Source organism: Pipistrellus hanaki (genome assembly GCF_964339955.1).
Source record: "Pipistrellus hanaki genome assembly, chromosome: 1".
Classification (NCBI taxonomy): Eukaryota; Metazoa; Chordata; class Mammalia; order Chiroptera; family Vespertilionidae; genus Pipistrellus; species Pipistrellus hanaki.
In genome coordinates this window covers 76158350-76180820 of record NC_140503.1, presented here as the reverse complement: position 1 = coordinate 76180820, position 22471 = coordinate 76158350, and the positions used below count along the sequence as shown (strand labels likewise).

At 35.2% G+C, this 22471-nt stretch overlaps 1 long non-coding RNA gene across 1 annotated transcript in view; it reads right to left on the bottom strand.

The window, feature by feature from the left end:
- LOC311614870 overlaps nt 1–22471 on the bottom strand; it is a 218523-nt gene that overhangs the window by 4746 nt on the left and 191306 nt on the right. Inside the window, exon 2 of the long non-coding RNA XR_014793721.1 lies at nt 5624–5678. This is a non-coding gene — a long non-coding RNA (uncharacterized lncRNA). The remainder of the gene's footprint in view (nt 1–5623; nt 5679–22471) is intronic.

Here is a 22471-nt window from a genome sequence, read left to right as displayed (position 1 = left end):
CAATATGAGTAAGACCCAAGAGGAAATGAAAAAAACCCAAGAGGAAATGAAGATGACTCAAGATGAAATGAAAAATGACATCGCTACTAGGAAGAACTCAATAGAAAGCATCAAGAGCAGACTAGAAGAAGCAGAGGATCGCATCAGTGAGCTAGAAGACAAGATGGAAAAAAATACCCAATTAGAGCAGCTTCTAGAAAAAAAAATTAAAAAGCAGGAGGAGAGCCTACGGGAGCTTTGGGACAATGCAAAACAAAACAATATTTGAATAATAGGGGTTCCGGAAGGAAAGAAAACCGAGGTAGACATGGAAAACGTATTTCAAGAAATAATGACAGAAAATTTTCCTGAGATAGAGAAGAAAAAACCCACACAAATCCAAGATGCTCGCAGAGTCCCAAGCAAAATGGATCCCAGAAGGCCGACGCCAAGACATATTATAATTAAATTGGCAAACACCAATGACAAAGTTACAATCTTAAAAGCAGCCAGAGAGAGACAGAAAGTTACATATAAAGGAACCCCCATCAGACTAACAACTGATTTCTCAACAGAAACTTATCAGGCCAGAAGGGAATGGGATGAAATATACAAAGTCATGCAAAGAAAGGGTCTGAATCCAAGAATACTGTACCCAGCAAGACTATCAATCAAAATTGAAGGGGAAATCAGGAGCTTCACAGACAAAAAAAGACTAAAGGAATTTATCTCCACCAAACCAGCAATGCAAGAAATGCTAAAGGGTCTACTGTAAAAATAAAGAAATAGGAAGCGAAGAAGGAACACAGGGGTATAGAATAAAAATGACATCAAATGAGTACCTATCATTAATAACATTAAATGTAAATGGTTTAAATGCTCCAATCAAAAGACATAGGGTAACAAATTGGATAAGAAAACAAGACCCATACATCTGTTGTCTACAAGAATCCCACCTCAGAAAAAGAGATGCACACAGATTGAGGGTGAAGGGATGGAAAAAGGTTTTCCAGGCAAATGGAAATGAAAAGAAAGCTGGGGTAGCAATACTTATATCTGACAAATTAGATCTCAGAGTGAAGGACATAACAAGAGATAATGAAGGCCACTTCATAATACTAAAGGGAGCAATCAAACAAGAAGAAATAACCCTGGTAAATATATATGCACCCAATACGGGAGCACCCAAATACATTAAAAAAAAAAAACTGCTGGAGGACATTAATGGAGAGATTAACAGCAATACAATCATATTAGGAGATTTTTAATACCCCACTGTCACCCTTCGACAAATCATCTAAACAAAAAATCAGCAAAGAAATATCAATCCTAAATGACTCACTAGACCAGATGGAATTAATTGACATCTTCAGAACATTCCACCCCAAAGCCACAGAATATACATTCTTCTCAAATGCACATGGGACATTCTCAAAGATAGACCACATGTTGGGACATAGGCAAAGTCTCTTCAAATTCAAGAAGATAGAAATCATATCAAGCATCTTCTCAGACCATAATGGCATAAAACTGGAAATTAACTACAATAAAAATAATCCAAAGAAATCAAACACATGGAGACTAAACAGCATGCTATTAAACAAGGACTGGGTTACCAGAGAAATCAAGGAAGAAATTAAAAACATCCTGGAAACAAATGACAATGCAAACACAACAATCCAAAATCTATGGGACACAGCAAAAGCAGTTTTAAGAGGGAAGTTCATATCCTTACGAGCCTATTGCAAAAAACTAGAAAAAAGTGTAACAAATGATCTAACTCTACAACTCAAAGAGTTAGAAAAAGAGCAACAAGAAAAGCCCAGTGTAAGTAGAAGGAAGGAAATAACAAAAATCAGAGCACAGATAAACGACATAGATACCAAAGAAACAATACATAAGATCAACAAAACCAAGAGCTGGTTCTTTGAAAGGATAAACAAGATAGATGGACCTCTAGCCAGACTAACCAAGAAACAAAGAGAGAGGACCCAAATAAACAAAATCAAAAATGAAAGAGGTGAAATAACAACAGACCCCACCGAAATACAACGGATTGTTACAAAATACTATGAACAACTCTACTCCAACAAACTGAACAACCTGGAGGAAATGGACATATTCCTAGAAAAATATAATCTTCCAAAACTCAATCAGGAAGAATCTAAAAATCTCAATAAACCGGTGACTTGGGAAGAAATTGAAACAGTCATCAAAAAGCTTCCAGCAAACAAAAGCCCAGGGCCAGATGGCTTCACATGAGAGTTTTACCAAACATTCAAGGAAGAACTAAAACCTATCCTCCTCAGACTATTCCAAAAAATCCAAGAGGAAGGAACACTTCCAAACTCCTTCTATGAAGCCAGCATCACCCTAATACCAAAACCAGATAAAGACAACTCAATGAAAGAGAATTACAGGCCAATATCCCTAATGAACATAGATGCCAAAATCCTCAACAAAATTCTAGCAAATCGACTCCAGAAGAACATCACAAAGATCATACACCACGACCAAGTAGGATTTATTCCAGGAATGCAAGGATGGTACAATATCCGCAAATCAATAAACGTGATACATCACATAAACAAATTGAAAGATAAAAATCATATAGTTATATCAACTGATGCAGAAAAAGCATTCGATAAAATCCAACACCCTTTTCTGATAAAAACTCTTAACAAGGTGGGAGTACAAGGATAATACCTCAACATAATAAAAGCTATATATGATAAACCCACAGCCAACATTATACTCAATGGGCAAAAACTAAAACCATTCCCTCTAAGAACAGGAACAAGACAGGGATGCCCACTCTCACCACTCCTGTTTGACATAGTACTGGAAGTACTAGCCATTGCAATTAGACAAGAGGAGGAAATAAAAGGCATCCAAATTGGAAAAGAAGAAGTAAAGTTATCCTTATTTGCAGATGACATGATATTGTACATAAAAAACCCAAAAGACTCCATTAAAAAACTAATTGACTTAATAAATGAATTTGGCAATGTAGCAGGATACAAAATTAATGCCAAGAAATCCATGGCTTTTCTATACACCAACAGAGAAACTGCAGAAACCGAGACCAAAAAAGCAATTCCATTTACCATCACACCAAAAAAATTAAGATACCTAGGAATAAATTTAACTAAGGAAGTAAAGGACCTATATGCGGAAAACTACACGACACTGAAAAAAGAGATAGAGGAAGATGTAAGGAGATGGAAGAACATACCATGTTCATGGATTGGTAGGATCAACATCATCAAAATGTCCATACTTCCTAAAGCAATCTATAGGTTCAATGCACTCCCCATTAAAATACCAACGACATATTTCACCGACCTAGAAAGAACTCTCCAAAAGTTCATTTGGAACAATAAAAGACCCCAAGTAGCCACAGCAATCCTGAGAAAGAAGAGTAAAGTAGGAGGGATCTCAATACCAGACTTCAAACTATATTACAAAGCCACTGTTCTCAAAACAGCCTGGTACTGGCACAAGAACAGACATATAGATCAATGGAATCGAATCAAGAACCCAGATATCAACCCAAATCACTATGCTCAATTAATATTTGACAAAGGAGGTACGAATATACAATGGAGTCAAGACAGTTTCTTCAATAAATGGTGTTGGGAAAATTGGACAGATACATGCAAAAGAATGAAACTATTATAGATCACAAACTTACACCATTCACAAAAATAAACTCAAAATGGATACAGGACTTAAACATCAGACGGGAAACCATAAAAATACTAGAAGCATCCACAGGCAGCAAAATCTCAGATGTATGCCAAAAGAACTTCTTCACTGATACTACCCCTAGGGCAATGGAAGCTAAAGAGAAAATAAACAAATGGGACTACATCAAAATAAAAAGCTTTTTTACAGAAAAAGAAACCATCAACAAAACAACAAGAAAGCCCACAGTGTGGGAGAACATATTTGCAAATGATACCACTGATAAAGGTTTAATCTCCAACATCTACAAACAGCTTATACAACTAAATAAAAGGAAGATAAATAATCCAATTAAAAAATGGGCAATGGACCTAAATAGAACATTTTCAAAAGAAGACAAAAGGAAGGCCAAAAGGCACATGAAAACATGCTCAAAGTCACTAATTGTCCGAGAGATGCAAATCAAAACAACAATGCGGTACCATCTCACACCTGTCAGAATGGCCAACATCAACAAATCAACAAACGACAAGTGTTGGCGAGATTGCGGAGAAAAAGGAACCCTCGTGCACTGCTGGTGGGAATGCAGACTGGTGCAACCAATGTGGAGAACAGTGTGGAGTTTCCTCAAAAAACTGAAAATGGAACTCCCATTTGACCCAGTAATTCCACTTCTAGGAATATATCCCAAGAAACTAGAAACACCAATCAGAAAGGATATATGCACCCCTATGTTCATAGCAGCACAATCTACAATAGAATTTGGAAACAGCCTAGGTGCCCATCAGCAGATGATTGGATCAAAAAACTTTGGTACATCTACACAATGGAATACTATGCTGCCATAAAAAAGAAGGAATTCTCATCATTTGCAGCAACCTGGATGGAATTGGAGAACATCATGCTGAGTGAAATAAGCCAATCAATGAAAGAGAAACACCACATGACCTCACTCATTTGTGGATAATAAAGAGCATTATAAACTGATGAACCAAAAGATAGATATAGAGACAGTATATCAACAAGTAGACTGTCAAATTACAGCGGGGAGGGGAGGAAGATCTGGGGGAGATAATAGATCAACCGAAGGTCTTTTATACATGCATATAAGTACAACCAATGGACACAAAACTCTGGGGAGGGTGGGGATATGTGGGAGGGAGGGAGGGGGGCAAAAAAAATCAATAAAATATATTAAAAACAAAACAAAACAAAACAAAAAAACAAAAAATAAATAAATAAAAAAATAATAATAATTTCAACTCAATCATAAGTCTCCCATATATTTTCAGAGGGAATGGTCCCTATACCACACTCACAGGGTTATTTTTTAAACTTCTGATCTTATAATCACTAGAGATCAAATAGTTCCCAAGTTACTCTATAACCTTTAGACAAGAATTGATTTATTTTCCTGAGTTTCATCTTGCCAGACCTCTCATTTTAAAGATTGCTTCAAAAATGAGGTCTACATTACCTTAATACTGGTTCTTTCCTTGATACATTTTCTGCAGTTAACTGAATATGTGTCAAAATCATTGCAGACATACACAGGCAAATTTCTATGTTAATTATTAAATGGATCCCATTATGGTTTTTCCTCTCAAAATTATTGTACCTTGGGTAAAACAGAATTATACACCTGGGCTAAAGGAACGGCAGCATTTTTAAAAGAATCTCTAATGACTGAGGTTTCTCAGTCCTGACTCCACAATATATTATTAAGAAGAGCTATAAAAAATTGCCTGGTGTATTTTACCCCCAGCGATTCTGAAGTTCATTGACCTGAATTAGTCCCTTGAGAAGCATGCTGCACTAGCCAATAACAGAACAGTTTTTTGTTCGTTTGTTTGTTTGTTTATTTGTTTGTTTTTCTTTTTTAGTTTAGTTTTGCTTTGATTTTAAAGCAACAAGAATCTGAAGACCTAGGTTCAAGTTCTTTATAACTCTGCCAGACATTACCTTGTGAATTTGGCAAGTCATTTTATCTTCCCAATTCTCAGGATTTTTACCTGCAAAATAAAAAGTTTACATGAGATGATTTGATCCTTCATTAGGGCAACACTTTTTATCTACTGAATTCCAGACTCACTAAGTATCAGGTTGGATGCAATTAATATGTACCAGTCATTGACCCTGGTCCATAGTCTTTAAGAAGTGGCTATTATAACCACCAGTGCATTTTCATTTGCAATTGAATGTTCACTAAAATAAAATTGTAACTTAACAAAATTTATTAACTCCATTTCCAAACACACTTCCTTTCACCTTTCTGCTTACAGTTAATTGCCTAATTAAGTAATTAAATTGTTATAGTACTCTGAAGGATTTCTGCAGATGGAGGTCAGAGTTGGTTTGTTATTTTTTAATCACCTATAGTCTCCCATATTTGGGTAGAATGAAGTGGATCACAAGAAGCTTTAATTTAGCTACATAAATGAATAATAAGGCAGAAACCATGGCCCAGGAGATAGGAGGTTAGGCATGTGGGTAGCAGATATTTAGGGCAAGATGACTAACTGTGTCAGCCTGTCTTGTTTTAGTCCATGAGAAGCTGCAAGTATGTTATTCAAATAGTGAAAGTCATGTCATTGGTGCCTTAATGGCCCATCATAGAATATGATATTCTGACCAAAACCCAATTACCCAGATTTGGTGGGCCTCCCACATACATATTACCTATCTTGTCCTTTTATATGCATTTGTAAAAGGAATAGAATAATTCACATTCTCATCATCCTGCTATTCAAGAATGGTATTTTCCTTTATCTTATAGCACATTTCTTTTAATCTTTTAATAAAGATTAAAAGCAACAAATCAATTCTCTCTCATGTTTTAACATCCTCCAAAATAAGCAATGTTTTATCATTCTCTTTGATTTTCCCTTCTATGCTATAGTATTTCTCCCCCAAAAGTCAGGTGGACCTCTGTGGCATATTGAATAAAATATTCCAAATGTACCGATTTATAAGTTATGAAGAGGGCTGTGTATATGTACATATATTTAAACACTATTGATTTGGATTGGTTGCCTATTATGACCCTCGGTAATTCTCCTCTACTCTGTCTTGCTTTATTACTTAACTCTTTGGATTTAGTTTAGGGTCTGAGTGTAATTTGGAATAAAAGAAAATTAGCAATTTAGAGTGAACCTATATTGCATTCACTCTGCAGAGCAGACAGAATATATTTTTAGGCACTGCATGTTTATAACCTAATTTTCCCTCATTACTTTACAGAGGTGACCTTGTTCTAATACCTTTGGCACCTGATGTTATAAAAGTGAAATTCTTTTCAAACCTGCTCAGTTAATGTGTTCCTGCTCAGAAACAAATGCAAGATAACATTAACATTCCTGCCACAAAATATCTGCTAATTTGCGTGCAGAGAAGAAAGCAAGCTTTTTATTACATATCACAAACTCCATTTATGTAGAATGAGTCACCAGGCCTGCTGAAAAACCAATGAGCATTTAATTTTTAATGCTACCTTCAGCCCTAACATCAGTTCTCTTAGTTCAACTCATCTTTTATCAGCTAGTCACTCCTTTAAAAAAAATCTATCCTATTACAAAATTGCGTTGTTCATCCGTTGAAACAGGTTTGATTTATGTTTTGTGTTTTGTTTTTATATTATAGCTTCAGAGAAAAAACACATTCACAGGGGAATATGCAATTTCCTTATTAAGGTCAGAATGAAATCTATGCAACAGAAAATGAACACCTTGGTTTCAAATAAATAATGACATTATTAAGTTAATAAAAGTTGCATTCCTGATCTTAAAATTCTGCTTGATATGTGTCCCTCCATGTTGTTTTTCTTGAAAATGATCTGCAGAGACCTGTTCAGATTTATATGCTGTCTCCAGGCACAAGTGAAAAATAGAAGGAATGAAGCTTGCAATGTCTTGGTTTGTTCTAAACTTATTAAGATGACATTTCAACTTTAGTCATCCTATTAAAGTCATATCCTTATGACATGCTATTGTTAATGGGGACCTCTGGTTAGTCTAAACTTTCCGGTATGTTAACCTTGGAGAGCTATTTTGTGTCAATCTTGGATCATTTCCTTCAGAAGGAAAAAAAAAGTCTTATGTATCATACTTAAGTTTAGATTTTCATTATACGTACTTCACAGATACTCTTACTTATTAGATATGATATTTCTCAAGAGTTTCAGGCACTCAGAAAATCTAAGAGTGAACTCTTTTGTACTGGCAGAATTAGGCAGTTAGTTAAATAGAAGTTACTAATCTTGAAGGTGAGAAGTCAATAAAATCAGGCTGGGAAAGCATGTGTAAAAAGATTGGAGATATTCTACCACTTGTCTTATTGCCATATTATGCAAAATTAAGAGGGCTCTTTTTTTCTATTCTTTTCTTTCGTTTATTTAAATGACAAAGACATTTTATCCTTCCTAACAGGTATTTCCTTGCTTTAAGCAGCAGAACCTAGGGTCATTATACCCAATTTGTTGTATCAGAGGCCCTAATAGCATCCTGATGAAAAACTCAAGGTTAAATGGAGCTCCAGAGAGACTCCTTCATATAATGAAGGCTAGTCTTATTTGTCTTCAGAAAAAACATACAATTCTCCATGGTATGATTTTTTTTGTGTAACTAAAATGGAAATGAAGACAAAATATAAGTCATTAGCTGGTTCTACCAAGTGACATTTAAGTCACCAATACCAATAGTCTTGCAATTCTAATCCAGTCATTCTCCATAAATTTTGCATCTCAAATTATGCCTTTTTTAGCTCAGAATTCATAAATGGGTACACATAAAGATTATATGTAAATAATATTCCTAATATAAAGGTTTCCTGTTTTTATTTTTTATTTTTCTTAAATCCTCACCAGGGGACATTTCCCCCATTGATCTTTAGAGAGAATGGAAGAAAGAGGGAGAGAGAAACATCAGTGTGAGAAAGACACATCAGTTGATGGACTCCTGCACACTTTCCAACCAGGGCCAGAGATCAAACCTGCAACCAAGGTACATGCCCTTGACCACAATCAAACCCAGGATCCTTTATTCCTCTGGGTGATGCTCTAACCACTGAGAAAAACTGGCTAGGGCAAGGTTTCCTGCTTTCTAATTGTCAGCTCCAATAAGGGTACTGAAGTTATCCTACCCTTAGTTTTTCCAAGTTACATTTTCTCTAAGACCCCATTACACAACATTAAATTACTTATTTCTTCAACATCCACCAAATTATTCAATAGAACAGAATAAAATTTCTGAAATCTCCATTTTTTTGATTACTCAATTATTTGCATCAGGTATTTTATGTCCAAAATAACAATAACTTAACATAGTTATTACTGACAAAAAATATAATTTATTCTCAAATAATTTACAAATGATGGTTGTGTTGAGGAATTTGATATACCTTTCTTTGTCAAACACCTTCATTTCTTTCTAGGAAAAATTTTTAACTCTAGAAAATTTATATTAAAATTATAATAATGGTAGGCAACTTATATTGCTACAGATTTTTCAATGGATTTATAAGCATGACTTTTATGACAACAATTAGAGGCCCAATGCATGAAAATCATGCATGGGATAGGAGCCCTCTGCCCAGTCTGCACCCTCTACAATCTGGGTCCCTTCAGGGGATGTCTGACTGCCGGCAGTCAGACATCCCTCTTGCAATCTGGGACTGCTGGCTCCTAACCACTTGTCTGCCTGCCTGCCTGATTGCCCCAACCACTCTACCTATTAGTCTGATCACCCCTAACCACTTCTGCCTCCCAGACTGATTGCCCCCTAACCTCTTCTGCCTGCCAGACTGATTGCCCCCTAACCTCTTCTGCCTGCCAGCCTGATCACCCCCTAACCACTTCCCTGCCAGCCTGATCAATGCCTAACTGCTCCCCTGCTGGTCCAGTTGCTCCCAACTACCCTCCCCTGCTGGCCCAGCTGCCCCTAACTGCCCTCTCCTTCTGGCCTGGTCATCTATAACTGCCCTCTCCTGCCAGCCTGATCGCCCCTAACAGCCTCTTCATTACCCCCGGCACTGTGGCATTGCCTGAAAGATGCCTGGTCAATTAGCATAACCCCTTTGAACATCATTTTTTTCACTCACTAATTTGACTGATGAAAACAAATTATGAGTTACAGGTTGTCTTGAAATGAGCAAAATATAAGCTATACCTTCAAGTTATGATACAGTAAAGACTCAGAAATTTAAAACTACCAGTATAATACTAGCAATATAAACTAAAATTTGTAAAACCATTGTAAGAAAAATTATATGAGAAATGACCTTGCCAAACATTGTTTAGATTAAATTATAAAGAATTAGAAGGAGTTTTAAAATGGTATGTATATTATGCAAATGCAAGTATTATCATCAACTTAATTCTAGTAAAATAATCACAGGGTAGTAGCCAGAATAATGACCCTCAAAGACACCCATGTCCTAATCCCTGGAACCTGTGAATATGTTACCTGCATTACAAAAAGGTCTTTGCTGGTATGTTTAAATTAAAGAGTGTGTGATGAGGAGAGTATCTTGGATTATCCCAGTGGGCCAAAGTAATCAGAATAGCATAGGGAGGCAGAAAAGGAGATCAGAATGATTATATGTGATCTGGCTGCTGGCTTTCAAGGTGGAGAAAAGGGGCCAAGGAGTGTGGATGGCCTCTAGAAATCAGAAAAGGTATAAAAACAGACTCACCCTAGATCCTCTGTGAAGAAATGTAGCCCTCTGACGCTTCAAGTTTAGCCCTGTATTGAACTTCTAACCTAAAGAACTATAACTAAGCTTATAGTAATGCCAGCACCAATAGGAAAATAACACACCAGGCATTAAACTGTTTAATATTAGACTGAATAGTTCCTACACATTCAGTCTCCAAGAATAAAAGACCGACCAGGTGGGTTACCACTAAAGGATGTCATTAGGTGGCCAGGGAACATGAGGTATAGGGAGGGTATGAGGAATGAAAGGGTGATTCTTGGCATTAAGCTTAATTAATCTATTTTTCACATATCATTAAGCATCTGTTGTATACAGTAGTGCCCCCTTACCCCAGAGAATACATTCTAAGATGACCAGTGGTTGCCTGAAACCATGGAGATAGAAGTTTATAGCTACTCTTTGGCATATCTGAATTACCAGAATTGATACTTTTGCACTTTGGGGATATTATTAAGTAAAATAAGGGTTACTTAAACACAAGCACTGGGTCAGTTGATCTGAATATCTAAATGGCTACTAAGGGACTAATAGGTGGGTAGCATATACGGCATGCTGAACGGCACAAGATGTCATCATGCCACTAAGAACAGCAAGCAGTTTAAAACTTAAAAATTGCTTATTTGTGGAATTTTCCATCTACTATTTATGGACCATAGCTGAGGGTAGGTAACTGAAACCACAGAAAGCAAACCACAGGTAAGGGGGAACACCCTACATAATTATATTTTAGAAGTTTAAGAAACACACAAAAGTAAACTCAATGCATGATCTTAAGTGCAGAGTCCAGGTAAGGAAAGACAATAGCATAAGTGTTATGAAGTGAGCATGCTTTAAATAGTATAACTGTTGCCGAAACCGGTTTGGTTCGGTGGATAGAGAGTCGGTCTATGGACTGATAGGTCCCAGGTTCAATTCTGGTCCAGGGTGTGTATGTTGGTTGTGGGCACATCCCCAGTAGGGAGTGTGCAGGAGGCAGCTGGTCGATGGTTCTCTCTCTCATCAATGTTTCTAGCTCTCTATCCCTCTCCCTTCCTCTCTGTGGAAAATCAATAAAATATATTTTAAAAAATAGTGTAACTGTGAGTCCTACATATCCACTCAAGGTCTCATAGATGATGATAAGTAAGAGTGTTTAACAACGAAAGAACAGTGAGGATGGGAATGTGAAGAGGTAAGATTACTAGGCCTAAGGGCTTGTGTTAGACCAAGATGATGTAAAATGTAGAGTTAATGGAAAGATTCCTATCCCCACTTCCCACTGTAACTAGAGGATTTCAGTTTTTATCTTTTCGTATATATTGAACTCCCATGAAATATTCCTTTGTATAAAGATGTAAAGCTTTCTCAAAAAACTTGGCAACCACCTAAGCAATCAATAGGGAACCAGTTAACAATTGAAACTTGGACATTCCATGAATACTTTGCCAGGAATTTAAACGATAGAACAGAGGCATCAATTGCAATAGCCCAAGTTTAAGGTCAATGGGGAAAGAAGTTTCAAAGACAAGTAGATTTTAAGAAGAAAATACAAGAAAAACTGGTAGGATGCGGTCATAATTAGAAAAGAGAGGGAGATATAATGACCCTAAGATTCTTGGGACAAAATGGCTGGTGGTACCATTATTCATTGGGTAGCAACATCCGTTTAAACATATAAACTAACTTAATCTTCATAACAATGCCATAAGGTGACTTGTATCATCATTACAGGCTGACCAATGAAAAACTGAGGCTGAAAGGAGATAACTATTTTGCCCAAGGTCTCTCGGTTAGCTATGGTAGGGCCAGGACTCACTCATACTGTATAGCTCCAGATCTACATTCTCAGCCACTGTGCTGAAGAAGAATACTTTGAGAGGAAGAGAGCAACTTTCATTTTGAACTTGAAGCAAATGAAACAGAATATTTCTGGTACATTTTACTATCATTATCTGAAGAGGTCAGAACAAGCCTTGTTGTATAGAGCAAGGCTGACCTTGTCAAATGACAATCTACTAGATACCACTATGTTATTGTTTGAGTCAATAGGACATCTTGACTTTTGCTGAATGTGCTGAGAACGGTAATATTATCTTATTATCACTAAACTTTAGCAATTCATAAAGGAATTAGAGGGAGAAATAGTTCCCTAGGGACAGTCATGCCATATGACTATTACAAAAATATAGTTTTAAGCCATGTCAAATCTAAGTTGTGTTGTTGAAATCTCTTCATATCACAGTAAGGATAATTCCCAGTGGGTCAATTCAACACTAAATAAACCCCCAAAACAAGAAAGTATCTTGTTGGTTTTTATAAATTAAAAAATACTTTAACAATTGTATTTCACTTTTTAAAATGTAGGTAAATTCCTCATTAAGGTTTAGTTACTTAACTATCACTGATAATAAGAAAAATAACAGAAACTAGTTTCAATTTAGATATAGAATTTCTGGCATATACTTAGAAATCTACAAACTCAAGTGTAGTTGAGAGAAGCTTCATTCCCCACAGGTAGTTTACAAAATGCTTTTCCACCTGCATACTCCCTGTAAACTTAAGATCAAGGTTGATAAAATATTTTTCCTGCGGTGCTTAAAATTCAAAAAACCAAAAGTTCTAAAACTCCCTTGTCCTAGTTTCACTTTATATATATATTTTTATTTTTTTGGAGAAATCTTTCTTCTTAGCCTTTAGAATTTTTGTGAAACTTTTTCCCCTATCCTTTTGCTTTTTGGAATTCCAATTCTAAGTTACAACTATGTGAAAGCTCTAAGATAACCACAGCAACAAAAACAAAAGCGTGGCATCGAATTGAATCTGACCTTTTGGCAGGCAGAATGGAACAAAATCTATCCTTTAAATCCCTCCGGTATTTGGTGAATCTTCTAATCCTAAAGAGCTCTTATTGATTCTTTCTGTGCCATAAAAGAAATATCATATTTGAAGGAGTTTTGTGTATTTTTTATAAAAGTCTGGAGATTTTCAGCTACTTTGTTGAGAAGAATTTTAATGTTGAATAGAGTCAATAATAAGTACCCAAAGACAGACTGACTATTTGAAGAACAGCATAAAGAAGATCTTTCATTTTCTTTGAATTTAACTTTGAAGCAACTTATGGCTTTCTGACATATACTACATTCAGCTCTATAATTGGAGAAAATGCCATAAACAGATGGAAAGAATTCTCAAATATTGAGAACATATTGAGATTAATTAACTCACAGATAATTTGATATGAACACAGGATATATACACTTATGTGCTTACTTTTTTTACTACACATTAATTTGTTTTAAATTTACATTTTCAATCATATATATATACATATATATATATATATATATATATATATATATATATATATATATACAGTACATTCAGCATAACTGTGCTTCTTATGATTTGCCAACATTTCAGATCTTTCACACATGCAAACCATTGTTTTCTGAGTTTGAAGTCCAGCTGCCATTTACTCTGGAAGTTAGAGGTTTGTTTTGGGAGTTCTTAGGTCACTGCTGCATCTGGGTCACTGAGCTCAGATCCAGGCAGAACAGAGTGTTGTTCCTCTCCCAATGGATTTCTTTTTTAGTACATGGTGCTTTTAATATGCACTCTCTCCCTAGGGTCTAACCAGGTTATACTCATAGTCCAGCTCAGCACAGTGGCCAGATTTCTGACACTCTTGAGGATATGGGGAGCTATATTAATGTTTAAAATTTGGGTAATGAGTCACATGTAGATCAAAGGAATAAGCCCTGGAACTGTACAATAAAAAAGGTTTCCTATAGATATAGTCTCTACATAAACCATTACAATAACTTGAGTAATTCAAACGACTTCATTAGAATGTGGTTATTGTTTTCCAGTCTTACCTATGAGATGGGCCCATGGCAAGGATCTCAATCAAGGGCAATACAATAAGGAATCTGTAATGTATGCACTTAGTGAGTAGTGAAATATTGTTTCACAGAACTCAATTGGAAGACACACTGTCTTTATAAATTTTCTCCCAAACACTGGCACTTACATTTAGCCTAGGGATATTTCCAAAGTAATTAGTCATACCAACAACATAATTAGTTTAAAAATAACTAAGATCCATATCAAAAATAGAAAGGCCCCAGTTTTGACTACAATTTTTCAGCAACAATACATTTTCAAATTCCTTATTTAAAACTGAAATAATAGAAAAAGCATTTTGTGGGGAGCAATGAGAGGGTATTTGTTTTAGAAGTGATTGAATGCAAAATGTCACAAACAGCAATAAGAACATGAATTATTTGGATTATATGTCATGTCAATTCTTGGAGAGATGATGAGAAATAAGAAAGCTCAATTTTGTGCCTTCATTTGAGGATATACCTAAATTGACTTAGGAAAAATCCTGTTCTCTCAGGAGAGAATTATGTAACCACTTTTAAGATATGTATGCAATAAGGAAAATAGAAATCCATATGGTTCTTTCATACAGAGGAAATTTAACATAGAGAATTGGTTAAGGAAGTTATTTTTTAAAAAGTTGATTATCCAAACTAAGTACTATGAAGCAAATATTAGCAACAGCAAGAAGACAACAACTGTCCCTAGGATCAAAGGGACAATAAGAGGGAGGAGTGCAACCAGAGCAAGAAGGCAGCCTTTTTTCATGGGCATTGAATCTACTGTTTGGCAGGCAGGAAGGATGGGACAAAGGCTTTCTATCAGAGGCTAGAACCAATATGGGCACAGTCACTGCCAGCAATGTTATTGTAAGCAGAATAAGAGTGGGAGAAATATCCTGATTTATCCCCTTTCACACCCACCAATGCCCATAATTTGCTGAATGTAACCAGAAGTCAGCAGACACAAAAATCTGTGATACAGAGGAAAGCAAGTGAATTGGAGAAATAAAATCCAAACAGGCAAATGACTAGCACATAAATTATGAGAAATGAAAACTGTGAGACTCCCTAAATGCCAGTTTGTCCAACTTCTTACTTATTACAAAGAATGCATAGCCAGAAATAGTTCTGAAAAAAAGTCTGTGTTTATGACAAAACAAAGTCCTTTTATTGCAGTCTGATCACATGCATGTTCTAATGTTCACTGAGCTGGTCACCATCCTTTTTACAGTATCTTGTCAGTTGTAAAGTTCATGTGATGACCTTAATTATTATTTTATTTGATTGACTATAGAAGATTAACATTCCTCAAGTTTGTCCTTTTTTATTGTTTATTGAATTGATTGGGGTGACATTGATCAACATGAATATATAGTTTTCAAATGTGGGTTAATATGTTAGAAGATGTGATTATTGCACCTTATGCCCACCACCCAAAGTCAAATCTTCTGTCGCTTTATATTAAGACTAGAGGCCCAGTGCACAAAATTTGTGCACTGGGGGAGGGGGATGTCCCTCAGCACAGCCTGCACCTTCTTCAATCTGGGACATCCCTCTCACAATCTGTGACTGCTGGCTTCCAACTGCTCACCTGCTTGCCTGCCTGATATTCCCTAACAGCTTCTGCCTGCCAGCCTGATTGACACCTAACTGCTCCCCTGCCAACCTGATTGCCCCCAACTGCCCTCCCTTGCCAGCTTGGTCACCCCTAACTGCCCTCTTCTGCAGGCCCAGTAACCCCAACTGCCTTCCCCTGCTGGCCATCTTGTGGGGGCAGCCATCTTGTGCAAGGGCATGATGGTAAATTTGCATATTACCTCTTTATTATGTAGGATCCCTTCTCCCCCCACCTCCTTCTCTCTGGCAATCACCACACTGCTGTTTATGTTTACGAGTTTCATTGTTATATCCCACATATGAGTTAAATCATATGGTTCTTAACTCTTTCTGACTGTTTTATTTCACTTAGCATGATGTTCTCAAGGTTCATCCTTGTTGTTGCAAATATGTTCTTGAGTGGTTATCTTCAAGAATGAACAAAAAGACCAACATGCCATTGCAGAAACCTAGGGAACTTACAGTTCTATCCTCTCTTAAATATTTCTCAAGTTCTCTCTCTTTAGACTTTTATATTTCTCCTTAGTGTGGAAGAGTAAGAACTATTTAGTTAACCAAAGCTGTTTTCATATAGCAGCTTCAAGTCATAAAACCCAATTTGTATCCATCCTGCTTTGAACATCAGCTATTTTACATAAATATTTCCAGAATTCCAACTACCTATCTCTGAAATAATGTTGAACAGATTTATCACCCCCTTTCCTGGGAGGTAATAACAAATCTTATTCATATAAAAATACCATTGACTTTCATTCTCTTTTCTGTTCTAAATGTTCTTCTCTATTTTAAGGGGATTTTTTTCTATTTTAAGTTATGATCTTAGGACAGTTTTTAGTACTGACAATGTGGTTGTTTTCAGCTCAGCCAAATATAATTAATTTTTCAAGCAAAACTTTAAGGCACATTTTATCAAAACTGTTACTCAACATAAAAACAAAATTCAAGAATAGAAACAGCTGTGTGCCTTTCCCTACTGTTTCTTTTATTCCATCTAAAGTTTTGTTGTTTGTTCTTATGCTAACATGATTTCTGTAGAATTAAGTGACTGTTGTTTTGCTTGGGAGTTTAGAATATGTGTCTTTTGTTGTTGTTGTTGTTGTTTTTATATTAGTCAGGGATCTCCACACAGAACCAATAGAACATATGTATAAATGTGTATGTGTTTAAGAAATTAGCTCATGAGATAGTGGGGCTGGCAAGTTTGAAATTTATAGGGGAGGCCCAAAGACCATAAATTGTGTTGAGTTGTTCAGTCTTTAATCTGAAGGTGGTATGGATGCAATAGTCCTTCCTCTTTGGGGTATCTCAGTCTTTTTTTCTAAATCCTAAAATGGTCTGGAGGAGGCCTCCCACATTATAGAGGGTAATTTACTTTATTCAAAGTCTGCTGATTCAAATGTTAATCCTGCTAAAAATGAATAAATAGTAACATCTAGTCTGGTCTTTGACCAAACAACTGGGCACCATGGCCAAATCAAGTTGGCACATAAATTTAACCATCACATTTTCCTTCATCAAGAGTTCATTCACCATTTCAAGTGACCAGAAGCTATTTCACTTTAATTGTATTGCATCACTTTTTACTATAAGAAATACAATGGCAGAAAATATATATTTGGGGGAGTATGCATTCTGAATATAAGACTATCATTGCTAAAATACTACTTAAGAATCCTAATATTATTAAACTTTCAGTACATGCATGAAAATGAAAAATGACTAGCAATATTTTTCAAGCAGAAAAATCTCACAAAATTCCTGTAGGATAGATAAATTAACTTATATTTATTAAGATATGCCCTCAAAACTAACTTGTAAAAATGTTTTCTTAATGCTGAACATTTATTCTATAATAATATTTGCATTATCTTAATATTTCATACATTTTACAAAAGTAAATTTCAATGACTACATATGAAATATCCATTTTGAATGTGGAGCTAAATCAGTTTTATTAGAAAACACATTTTAGTAAGCTTAAAAGCCAATGCTTGTGCTTTAATTATTATTTTAAACCTTGCTAACCATTACTTTAGTGAATGTTTCCCAAGTACTTTATGCACCATTCAAATTTTTAAAATATTTTATATAAACAACACTGCTTTATCACTTTTCATAAGTCTACTTATAAAAAAGTGTAGTCATAAAATTAATGTTTCTAAGGAGACTAATTTCTTAGTCACTTCATACCTTTTACTAATTAAATGCCATTTCTCATACATTAATGATCTTTTTTAATCATACAATTTCTCCAGATGAGATAACAAATAAAAGTTACCTATTAATTACTTTGTTCAATGTTGTTTTAATTGCTCATTCTCATATCTCTCATACATGTCTTTCAAAAGTACAACCACCACAGAGTTTAAGAACTTAGAGGTCCTTACTTTTTTTCAGACTCCTAATAGTAGAATGGATGGTCTACAAATTTGAATTCCATTAGAAAAAATTTGCCCTTCCTTTTTAAATCTTAAACATAATTAATATTTAGATTATCAAATCACATGCTACTTTTTAAAATAATAAGTTTCAAAGTTAGAATGAAACAGTCATAGATTTCCTTTCACAAAACCATATTTTAAACATACACACATATTAAAAATATGGATTATTAATGGTCCCTTTATTGAAGATAATGCTTTTCTATATATAATTTAAATATTTTTCATAAACATAGCCTCATTAATCTTTGCAGTGTCCCCAAAGGTAATTATGTATGCATGATTTCCATTTTAAAGGTTATACACTAACCTGTGGAAACTGAGTGTCATGGGATTCATTTTGTTTCTCATGTTACAGCTATGACTCACTAGACTTCAAATGTATTATAGGCATAGAATTTATTTCATCATTCTTTTAGTTTATCCCCCCAAAGTTCAAAGAAAATTCAGTCTAGTGTGACTAAAAAAAAAAAAAAAAAAAAAAAGTTTCAAAGCCAGAAAGCTGGGCTTTGATACATAGTTGTCCCATTTGGGCAAATTATTTAACCTCTCCAAGTTTACATCTGGCCAAACACCTGCTCTCTTCACAGCACAGTGCTGTAAGGCTTAAATGAAAGAACTCTGTAAATATGTCTTGTAAACTGCAGCTCCTATACAAGAATTAGTTGTTATGTTTTGCATATATGTCCACTTGACACTTTCTTTGAAGCAAAAATTGAATATTATTATGTTGCATTCTTCAAGTCATAGTAGTGGTATATCAGCTATATACATTCATGAATGAATGCACTGAATGTTGACAGTGTGTCAGGCCCTGCCCTATACCTGTGTTGATAGGTGACATTTCAAATATTGTTATAAGGCAGGCCTGAAATCACTAAAAACCAGAAGGAAGAAAGGATACAAGCTTGTTTCCTCAAAAGATTAAAAAATTAAATATCCATATGATCTAGCAATTCCACTTCTGAGAATATATTTGGAGGAAATGAAAAGAGAATGCTGAAGAGATATATGTACCCCCATGTTCATTTCAGTGTTATCCACAATAGGCAACATATAGAAACAAACCAAATGTCCATCAAGGAATGAATGGATAAAAACGATGGGAAATATATTCTACATACACTAGAGGCTCAGTGCACAAATTTGTGCACAGGTGGGGTCCCTCAGCCTGACAAGTGATTGGGACAGTTTTGCCCAGACCCAATTGGGGCCGACCTGTGGGAGTGGAATACAGGTGAACTTATTTTCTTGATTTGGTAAGTGGTTTCTGCAAGTACCAATAGCAAACATTTTAGTTAATGGCAAAATATTATAAGGTCTAATTCAGTCATTAGTTGTGAGACAATGATGTTTGCTCTTATCCTTTTACTAAACATAGTACTGAATGTCCTAGTCACAAGAGAAGTACAAGCATAAAAGGTCTGAGAATTCAAATGTAATCCTTAAAACTATCATTACAGCATCCATCATTATACACTTGAAAAATCAAAAAAATCTACTGTCAAATTATTAGAGTTAATAAGTGGATTTAATGAAAATTTTGAAATCTGAAAATACATACATAAATACACATAGCAAATTATATATTTATGTTAATGTTACATTGCAAGGCAACTAAGTTCAGTGATATTACATGATATAGTCAATGTACTGTCCCTCACTTGCTATACATAATCCCATAATGTATAAGATTGCAGTAAGAGCTTTAATGCATTGTTTAATCAGTCTGCATGCTTAAATCTGTGATGTGCCATTTTATATGTGCATAATTTTTACTGAAGAAACTTCTGCTTTAAGTATAACATATTACTAGAGGTCTGGTGCATGAATTCATGCACGGGTGGGGTCCCTCTGGGTGACCTGCAGGGATCAGACAAAACCCACAGTTCAACACTGACTGCAGCTCCTACCTGCTGTTCCTACTCTTCCCGACCCCACTGTGCCTGCCATGGGCTCACGCCCAATCAGTCCCAATCAGGAGAGGCTCACACTGTGTCTGGCAACCTCCCAAGGGGAGTGGTCTGTGGAATTGGGCTGAAACTGGCTCTCTGACATCCCCTGAGGGGTCCCAGATTGCGAAAGGGTACAGACCAGGCTGAGGGACCTCCCCCCACCTCGGTAGTCAGTGCATGTCATACTGAGCAGTTTAGCAGCCTTAGCATATCATTAGCATATTACAATTAGATTGGTTGTTCTGTTGTTTGGTCTATATGCATATTATCTTTTTATTATATAAGATAAGTCTAGTGCCTCATTTCAGTGGAGGTATTTAGTAGGCACTCAAACTATCTACTGATTGAATGACAGTAAATTACTATAATGTTTTCCCAGACTCTAAAATATCTTAAATCTATGTTCCTATTCAAATTACTTTTCATTGTAAGCTGGATGATTTTTAATTTTTGAGAGATGAAATTATTAAATGCGTTTTCTCTTTAAACAACATCATCTATCCAGTTTCTTTTCCAATTAAGTAAACTGAGCAAATTTACATATATATTTGCATCCCTTTGTTACTGATATATAAAATCACTGCTCAGAGTAGACAGAGGCAATATGGTATTGCTAAACAAGATGCACAAATTTATTATAAACCAACTGGCTTCAAACTTCAGCATAAATTTGACACAAATACTTATTATCTAAGGCAAGTTATTTAACTTTCTAAGCCTCAATTTATACACTTAAAAATGGGAAAACAATATCTATCTCTAAAGGTCACTGTAAAATTAAAATATGATATGCTAATTTATTTTCATAATGCTTAGCACATGAAAAGTGTTTAATTATTATTATTACAAATAAGTGTCTGCACAATTCCTTCAAACAGGAAAACTTCAAAATTTCTAAATGAGAAGAGCATAGGCAGAGATATCTGATTGTAATAACAATTCTAACAAATGTGTTCTGAAATTATAGTAACAAGTAAGAGTACCTTTTTTAGTTCAGAGTATTTTTTTTTTATTTGACATGTCTTGGGCATAGTGGGTAATGGAAAATATGGGGAGTGTTAATAGTCCTCCATTGACATTGTGCAATTTTCCTCCCGGGTGTGATGAATTTCCTACTCAATTAAGAGTTTATAGCAGAAGAAAAAAATATTGCCTTTGAAACCAAGTTAAAAGGCATCTGCTAAGTTCTACAAAGTTTTACCAAGAATATTGAAGGCATTTGTTAATTGCTATAGTTTCATTACTGCACAATATTTGGAATATGTTGGCTTTTACTAGGCAGTATGTTGTCCTTTATTGGCATTAGTCTATAACATGGGTGTTAACAAAAAAGGAAAAAAAGCCAAGCCAGTATAGCTCAGTTGATCGAACATCAATCAGCCCCTGCACCAAGAGGTCACCTGTTTGATTCTCGGTCAGGACACATGCCTAGGTTGTAGTCTCCATATATATATATTTTTTTAAAAAAAGGAAAATAAACTTGGCAAATCACAATGCAGATAACTAAAAATCTTTAACTTTTTATACAAAATGTAAAATTGGGTTTGTATAAGACTCAAAATTATATTATTTTAAAAAGTGTTACTTCTTCAAGATTGACAGAGAATTGAACTTAATATTACCAAGATTATGGTAAAACAGAGGGAATATGTGCTCATTGTCTCTCAAGATTCACTGGCTCTGTCTTTGCCTAACAAAATCACAAAATTATAATATAATTAGAATCTCAAAGAAATATAAATAAAGACACTTAAGAAATCAATGTTTGAATTGCTTCTGCAACTGTGTAAGCCCTGGAGATAGAGCAACAGAGAACCTGAGAGCATTGTCCTTCTGAAATGTAGTCAGCTATCAAAACATGACATGTCAACAATTTCTGATCTGGTGTTTATGAAGGTGAGTGGGACAGTCTTTATTCAGTGATTCAGCTTTGTTCTGAAACAAATTATTTGCAATACAAAAAAGAAAGAAAGAAAGAAAGAAAGAAAGAAAGAAAGAAAGAAAGAAAGAAAGAAAGAAAGAAAGAAAGAAAGAAAGATTGTTTTACAAGAACTCTTCTGGTACCAGGATTTTTACCTAGTAACACAGTTCTTTAGAATCTTCCAATTATAAGGTGCAAAAGAAGAATTTAGAAGTTAAGAGTATTATTGTACTGAAGATAATATGATTCCCAATGTTTATAGGTACTAATATAATTATAGGAGTTTTGACTTCATTC